Below are 9,455 nucleotides of genomic sequence, written 5' to 3'. Positions count from 1 at the left end.
TTTGCATGTTGTGCAGCTGGAAGGATTTTTGCTCTTACTTTTCTTTCTTTTGGACAGATGTTGTAATGCATAGTCATGGCAACAATATATTGTTTTCACAACTGGAAGCAGCTGATTAGCATTTCAAAAGATCAAGTAATACCTGAACTATGAACCTAGACTCCAGAAAACCTTTTAACCAAGCACAGACATTTAAAGAGGAGCAGCAGCAACTGATCCAACAACTGATGGTATTGAGTTAAATTAAGTTGTTAGTATGTCGTACCAGTCATGAAACTAACAGCAACAGTCTTCAGTCAGAAGCCATTTCAGATTCATTGGAATACTGACTGCTACTGGAAATCCTCCCTCCCAAAAGCGTCATCCGTAACAATTCTTTAAAGACATTTGGATGATATGAGTTACATCAACACTTTGGATAAATGAAGTATTTATTAATTGCATTGAATAAATGTTTGAAGTGGATTAAAAATGGATTAATGAGCTGTAGAGAAAACTCAACGTGTTCCATCAGATTTATCTGGGATTTTTATCTGGGATTATAACTAACTATGAACATGTTCTTATTGTTGGAGACTTCAATATACACGTGTGTTGTCCTGATAAGCCTGTGGTAAAGGACTTTTTAAGCCTTCTGGACTCTTTTAACCTGGTACAGGCCGTATCCGGCCCTACACATGAGCACGGATACACACTGGACCTGGTTATATCCTGCGGTCTGCCKGTGACTAACCTGGAAATCTGTGACTCTGTGTTCTCGGATCACCTACCTGTTTTATTCACTGTTAGTTTGACACCTACTGCTGTTAAAACTCGCGCTGCTGTTCACCGCTGTCGGGTTATTAACCCTTCCACTGCCACTCAATTCTCCACTGCTTTTCTTGAAGCATCTGACTTCCTCCACTCCGATACAGAAGAGCCCTGGTCCTGGTTCTATTCTTCCTGTCAAACCATCTTGGACTCGGTTGCTCCATTAAAAACCAGGCAGCCATGGATTAAACCTGAGCCATGGTTTAATGACAGAACTCGTGCTATAAGGAAGGAATGTTGTGTTGAATGCAGATGGAAAAAGGATAAATTGCAGGTTACTTTTCAGATTTTAAAAGACTGTTGGCGTCTCTGCCAGAGCACGGTTAAAGAGGCTAAAAGGGAATATTTGGCAAATATAATTTCCTCAAACAGCCATAACTCACGTGTTTTATTTAACACCATTGACTCTGTCCTTAATATTCCACAGAATGCCTGTTTGGAAGCTTCTCCTGACATGTGTGATAATTTTCTGCGTTTCTTTATTGAAAAGGTTGGTAGTACCAGGGCTCTCATCACAGCTCCTGACTCTGACCCCTCTGTTTCGGTACCTTGCTCTGCTGCTTTCAATCAGTTTGAGCCTGTGACTGTCTCACTTTTAGAGAACCTGGTTGGCCACATTAAGCCATCAGGTTCCCCACGTGATCCTGTCCCTCCACGATTTTTCAAAGATATTTCATCTAGCATAGGGCAGCCTGTTCTTGCAATTATAAATAGCAGTCTGTCCTCAGGTGTGATACCCTCTAGTTTTAAACATGCAGTAGTGCAGCCACTGCTTAAAAAACCTGGCCTTGATCCTACTGTTCTGGCTAATTATCGGCTAATTATCRGCCTATTTYGAAGCTGCCTTTTCGTTCTAAGGTTTTAGAAAAAATTGTGTACTGTCAGCTGACACAGTTTTTAGATGACAATGACATTCTGGAGGTTTTCCAGTCMGGTTTTAAAACTCTTCATAGTACAGAATCTGCTTTAATAAGAGTTTTTAATGATATCCTTCTTGCATGTGATTCTGGTAACCATGTTGTTCTGATTTTACTTGACCTAACTGCTGCCTTTGACACAGTAGACCATCACATTTTAATATCGCGATTACACCACGTTGTAGGTATTGATGGCACTGTTCTTAAATGGTTCCGGTCCTACCTGGAGGAGAGAACAATTTCAGGGAAAATTAGTGACTCTGAATCATCTGCTGGATATACATTCAATCACACATCTCCTGGCATGTCTAGGTGATATTAAAGCTTGATTGACCTTGAACTTTTTAAATTTTAATGAAAACAAAACAGAGGTTATGGTGTTTGGACCCAGTGGCTCCTGTGAGTCCTCCTCTGTTGACCTGGGACTTTGGAGGTATATTTTAAACCTGTTACTACAGATCTTGGTTTTGAGGTGGACTGTGATTTTAAATTGGACAGCCAAATCAGAGCCGTGGTTAAGTCCAGCTTTTATCATTTAAGGCGATTGGCATCAGTGAAATCTTTTCTTTCCAGGCAGCATTTTGAAACGGTGATCCACACTTTTATTTCGACTTGATTGGATTACTGTAACGCACTTTATCTGGGAGTCAGTCAGTCGCTGCTCTCACGTCTGCAGCTGGTTCAGAATGCAGCTGCACGACTTTTAACAGGAAGTTAAAACCCCTGTCCTGGCCTCACTTCACTGGCTGCCTGTATATTTTAGGATTCATTTTAAAATTCTTGTGTTTGTTTTTAAATCACTACATAATCTTGCCCCGGCTTACCTCTCTGAGCTTCTTCATCCCTACATACCCTATCGGTCTCTCAGGTCAGCAGATCAGCTACTCTTGGAGGTACCGAGATCCAGGAGGAAGCTCAGAGGGGACAGGGCTTTCTCTGTCATAGGTCCTAAGTTATGGAACGACTTGCCTTTGCAGGTCAGAGAGGCCCCTTCACTGTCCACTTTTAAAGTTTGTCTTAAAACACATTTATTTTACTTGGCTTTCAACACCAGCGGGATCTAGTTTTAAATTGTATGTGTTTGTTTTTAAACTGTAAGTTTTTATTTTTTTAATTTTTTTATTATGTTGTGTTTTAATGTACAGCACCTTGTATCAGCTGTGGTTGTTTTAAAGTGCTTTATAAATAAAGTTGGTTTGGTTTGGTTTGGTTTGGTTTGGTTAGCGGCTGCACAGTGGCGCAATTGCTGTTGCCTTGCAGCAAGAAGGTTCTGGGTTCGATTCCTGGCCCCGGTCTTTCTGCATGGAGTTTGCATGTTCTCCCTGTGCATGCGTGGGTTTTCTCCGGGTACTCCGGTTTCCTCCCACGGTCCAAAAACATGACTGTCAGGTTAATTGGCCTCTCCAAATTGCCCCTGTGTGAGTGTGTGTGTGCATGGTTGTTTGTCCTGTGTGTCTCTGTGTTTCCCTGTGACAGACTGGCGACCTGTCCAGGGTGAACCCTGTCCCTTGCCCGGAACGTTAGCTGGAGATAGGCACCAGCAACCCTCCCGACCCCACTGAGGGACAAGGGTGCAAGAAGATGGATGGTTTGGTTAGCTTGAGGAGAGGCAAGCTAAAGCTGGCTTCTAAAAAAATCAAACACTCACCAGCAGCTGTCAGTTAATGTGCAACATGCTATGAATTTGGATCTCACTTCCATCCGTTTGTGTGGATGTTCCGTACAAATCAGCTGCTAAAAGCAGTTTTTAATGTTTTCAGCAGGCGGAACCAAAATCTCATGACACAGTAGCTCTGTCTTTTCCTCCCTCTGGCTGTGTGCATGTCCCTGATAGAATTTAAAATTCAATCCTTTTCTCCTTGAGAACAGTTAACATGGAGCTGTGAATGATCAGCACAGCATGACAAATGTTTAATCACCCACATTTCCTGGGATATTAATCTCAAATGAATGCAACAGTTGACGCTGTTAGATTAAGATGCATTAAGAGAAGAAAAAAAACTGTGTTCCCATTGTGAGGACTAAGTATATTAAGACAGTCTGCCTCCCAAACCTGTGATAAACTTAATTTGATTTCTGTATCCTTTTCGTGGTACTCTCTCTCTCTCTCTCTCTCTCTCTCTCTCTCTCTCTCTCTCTCTCTCTCTCTCTCTCTCGCTCTCTCTCCTGGTTAGTGCTGAGGCAGCAGGGCCAGGTAACAGTAAGCAGGAGGGGATAGATAAAGATGAGTTTTGCCAAAAAGCAGAAGCAGATAGCAGCAAAAGTGTACTTATTCACATACGATTATAAGGCCTATAAGTTGGCAGCAGTCCAGCCAGTCATCCAGCTGGCTGGTGGAGAGGTGGGGTTGGGGGATTGGGTGAGGGAGTGGGTTACTTGGGGTTAAATGGAGCCAATCACAGATAGAAAAACAGCATTACACACCACATTAGGCATCATCTCACCACTCTTTCCTAGCTTCTGCTATTTCTCTCTCAGCCGCTCTCTCTCGCTGTCTCCAGGTGTGCAGCCAGCTGATAGTGTCAGCTCTATTTGCACATTCACTTGAAATTCTCCAGAACTAATAGATTCCACTAGATTCAGCTAACTTAATACTGCTGATCTGCTGCTTATTGCAGCAAACTAGCCAATCATTTACCTGACTCGCCAGTGAAATGGCTGAAATGCAAATTAAATAAGTCCTGCATTTARACAAATGTGAACCTCAGTGTTGTTTCACGATAGCCCGACAATATATGTGAGGTAAATGGCTGCTTCAAAGCAAAGCCAATAAGATAACATGTATTTTATATTGCTATTGCAATGAGGTAAACTACAGCCATATTGATTGCCAACACAACTGATACAAGTACTTTCAAATTGAACTCACGCATGCGTGTACGGGTTAGTACTGCAGTACTAACCCATTTACTGTCATGGTTATACGTAATTGTCCCACTTACATGCAGAAACACTCTCAGGAAACCAAGAAAATTTTAAAGATTTATTGACAATCATAAAGAAATGTGAAAAGATGAGAGAACACAGGTGTCCTGAAGTGTAGGTTAGAGGTCAGACCAAAGCACTGGGAGGAGCTGGAAAAATAGTAGGGGCATTACAAAGACCAAAAGGCAAAATGACCTGTGGGGGTTTTGAAGGCAGTTTTCCATTCAGCTCCCTGGCTGACACGGACAAGGTGGTAGACGTTGCGGAGGTCAAGTTTGGAAAAACTGGGTGCTTCTTGAGTAGGTTTGAATAAGGAGATGAGGGGGAGAGGGTGGTTAGAGGAAGGGAGTTGTCATCACTAACAAAGAAGAACCCCATCCCCAGTGGTGAAGATGAGTGATAGATGATTCCAGCTGCTACTGATTCATTGAGGTATTTTTCAGTGGCTTGATGTTCAGGATGGGAGACGACTGGATGGGAGAGGAGYCTGAGGAGACTTATGGCACAGCCATGAGGACGACGAGGCCGCAGGGACACCAGGGTTAAAGCTGGAGGTTTGCAGGCGATGCTGAGAATAAAACTGGAGTGAAATCCAGAGTTACATCAGGAGTGACTTTAAAAAGGGAAACAGAGCAAAGGTAAGTCTCAGTTTAGGTTCAAGTTCAAGCAGACTCTTCTTACGCTCCACCTGATGAGGGTGGATTAGTCCAGCCCAGCCAGCCATCCTCCCTGATCAGACAGCCATTAGGTGGAGAACTGGATGAACTGACAGGAGTGGTGAAACCAAGATTCCAACATTCCAGCATTTTTGAAAACCAAAAATAGAGCGTTCAATTGGAGACATTCATGTAGTCACTATTATGAAGCTACAGCTAACATGCACAGATTGTTATGAGCCATTAACATCCTATATTAATCCATCGCTGGAACTGGATAATTATCAAGCTCATCCTTTCTCAGTAAAACACGTGCAGCAGCTGCAGTCTGAAATTACTTTCTCTCTTTATTGAATGAGATAAAACTATACAACCCGACTTAAACCTAAAGGGCAATTGATGGTACAAGTCTCGGTCCAGTCAAAAGTCTTATTTTTGTATTTTTGTGACTTTAGTCCACTGCTTAAGAGTGTATGGTCTTGACCTCAAGAGAACTTGCCTCAGTGCACAATACATCAAATTATTCCAGTCTTGTTGTTTTTTTTATTTCTTTATCATACAACTACTGTAAAATGTAAGCTCATAAACTAGGTTTAGAGATTGTGTGAAATATGTGACTGTATTTAATAATTTTAATATTGATTATGACAAATTTTTCCAATACTTTTTGCATTTTGTGGTGTAAAATAAGAAACTGTTCTTAAATATGAAGTTGAACTCTAAACATTCAGCTTTAATCTGGAAGAAGAACCGGCCTCATGCCTACTTCTGGTGGTGGCTGGGCAGAGCGGAGTTCACCCTGAACACATCAGCAGTCCATCACAATATTACTGAAATTAGTTGTGTAATATATATTAACCTCTTGAATGGGACAAAACATAAGTGAGTTTGTCTTGTTTCATTCAGTCAACAGACACAGAACATGTCAGAGATAAAACATCTAAATTTACTCTGGGAATAAAAGGTTCAAGCCTCTTGTTGATCTCTAAATGTTTAGTGAACAAGCATAGAATTTGCAGTAGAGTCAAACAATAGCAAATTGAGCTGATGAATAAAAGCTTCAAACTTTCCTGCTGTTATGTCAGCTCAGGTCAGTTACTGCAGAGCAATTTCCCGGTGACAGCAGGAAAAGAGCCTTATCTCCAAACTCCTCAATAGGTAGACAGGACCTAATTGCACCTGTTTACAGCTTGATGCACTTTTGCTTGGTACCTGGAGCTATATTTGTCAAGTAAAGAGAAGGACAGATGCAGGTGTGCAACCATGGTAACGACAAAAACTACAAAGCGGTACAATTACCCCTGCTTGTATCCTCAGTACAACATGTGGAAAGGGTATTTATCTAGCCTCAAGACTGACTGCCATTCTACTTCTGTGATGTCTAGAGGAATCTTTCATAAATAACTCAAAAAAGACATAACAACCCACTTCTCCCTGGAGATACAGACCAAGTCATCTAACTTGATAATAAAATCATGGACCTGAAGCTGGTGAGATTATCTCAGCATGGTTTTGCTGAGTGTTTCTTAAAAGTCTGCTTTTAAAAATGCAACAAAAATAACTGGCTCTACAAAAACACAACGTAATAACAGCATAATTACTTTCCGCACAGCTTTTTGTCTTTAATTGCTGCATATTGTGTGTTCTAGTTCCTTTTACCCAAAATGTTAAAAAAATAAAAGGACAAAAATCTATTTGGCTTCACTTTTTTTTTCCTTATCTGCTGGAAAATAAGTCACAAAGAAATGTTCAGAAAACTGGAAAGATTTTAAAGGACAGCAAACATCAAACAATCCATGTAATTTGTCAGAATCAAGGTGGCATGGTGCTACAGTGGTTAGCACCGAGATCAGGAAAATCCAGGACTAAAATCCTGCACTCTGCATTCAGAACCAGAACCAAACATAGAGATAGTGGCATTCAGTTTCTCTGCACCACAAATCTGGAACAAACTTCCAGAAAATTGCAAAACAGCTGAAGCTTCCTTTAAATCAAGGTTAAAACCCCACCTGTTTGGAGTTGCCTTTGATTCATGAAAGCTGGAACATTAATTTATATATTTGATGTATGGTTTACACTGTAAAAAAAGTCAGTAAATTTCACAGTACAAAAATTGTAAAATACAACAGTTTCTGACCGTAAAATACATTGAATCACCGTCAGTTGACACTGCAAAATAAATTTGTAAATTTACGACAAAAAATGATAAAATAGTTTTGGTTGCTGACTGTAATACAAAAAGCACTTAATTACTGTAGAAAATAACTCCATAAACACATATTGCAGGTGATTTTGAAATGTAGAAAACAGAGAAATCTATTCTAAAAATCTCAGAAATTGTAAAATTAATAACAGAAATATTGTAATATTGCCTGCAGCTAATTACCTTAAAATTAATGGAATTAATCAGCCAAAATTAAACATTTTGCTGATGTGTTTTTTTAAAGGTTTTGTTGGCTCCTGTGGTCTTTATTTGAAAGTAGTTTGACAGGAAAGAGGGTTATGAGAGACGAGGAAGACATGCGGCAAATGTCGCCAGGCCAGGAATCGAACCTGCGACCCCTTACTGATGTTTATATCTACGATGTAAAACAATAAATCAGACTGCAAAGGTAATTTACATAGAATGCTGGTGTAATACTTTGGTTTGTTTTTTAATAATTAAATCTATAATGACTTTGATATATCAAACTGAAATCTCAAAAGAAGACCAGGTATCGAACTGGCGATCCACCTATTGCAGGGCAAACTCCTACAACCGACACCAACATCATTATGAGAGAGTTTGATCAAATGATGTATTTGGGATTATTTAATAGGCTGACCATAGATTTGTCATACATTTAGAGAACTGCATGGTTGGCCCTGCTGCTTGGACGAAGGTGAAGTTGGGTAAAGGGCGATTTCACCTAATTTTTCACTACCGTCAGCATCTTAAATTTACCAAAAGAATATGGCCAATTTTACTAAGGGAAAACCACAGCTGCTGGTATCTTACCATATTTTAGGAAAAATACACAATGAAAAAAAAAAACGTAGATTTTACGGTAAAATGCAGCTGGGGTTGCTGGAATTGAACAGTAAAACACAATTACGGGTAAAATTGTTTTTTTGTTTTACGGTGGAATTTCGGCAACCCCAGCAGCCGGAGTTTTACCGTAAAATCTACGTTTTATTTTTTACAGTGTATGATTATTATTTTTGATCATTTTGATGATGGTATTTGGCAATTGGTTATTATTATGTTTTTAACTTGTAAAGAACTTTGAACGGCCTTGTTGCTGACAGTTGCTGTACAAATGAACTTGACTGAAGTAGACAGAAGTGTTCACTCCCCTGCTCAGCTCCTTAAGATAAACTCCCAGGAAGACTGCTCTTGAGCTTTTGGTAGGCAAAATTATTTCAGTCTATTAACATGCAAAGCTGCAAGAGACAATTGAAGCTGTAATCACTGTAGGGCAAAAACTGCAAAGTATCAGATGAGAGATGAATGCTCTCCACACTTCAGAATTTTTCTCTTGTGAGAAAAGTAGGATAGAAATGACTAGCAAACACAACATAGCCTTATTTGCTTCACCTGCTGGTGAAGCAAATTTACTGCAGGTGAAGCAGGTGAATTTACAGCAGGTGAAGAAAATGACTCCATAATTCAAGATATCTCAAATGTCTTTTTGGATAGGAGACTAGACTAGAAATCAGTGTGTGCCATTTACTGACAATTGTGTGCAGGAAACATAAAATTCTGCAGGCAACTGTTTGGACACCTCAAAGGGGCTTCACGTCATTTTTAATTCAGATATCTAAAATTATAATTTTGACTAGTCGTAATTGTGTTGAAGATATCTTAAATCGTAATTACAGATATGTGTCCCGTCAAATGACAGATCCAGTGACGTCATTTGATATATCTTGAAAGGAATTTTGACTAGTCAAAATGTAATTGAAGATATCTTGATTTATTATTCTTACTAGTCAGAATGTAAATAGAGATATCTTAAATTATCATTCCGGATAGTCAAAATGTAGTTTTGCCTAGTCAAAATGCATTTTTAGATATCTGGAATGTTATTACGGATAGTCAGACGAAACCGAATTTATGTTAAAACAGCTTGCCATAAGCTGCCTTGCCTTATGACCAACTGATCCA

The sequence above is a fragment of the Poecilia reticulata genome, linkage group LG10, assembly GCF_000633615.1.
Source record: "Poecilia reticulata strain Guanapo linkage group LG10, Guppy_female_1.0+MT, whole genome shotgun sequence".
NCBI lineage: Eukaryota > Metazoa > Chordata > Actinopteri > Cyprinodontiformes > Poeciliidae > Poecilia > Poecilia reticulata.
The sequence above is the reverse complement of the archived record's forward strand: the minus strand, read 5'-3'. Positions refer to the sequence as shown.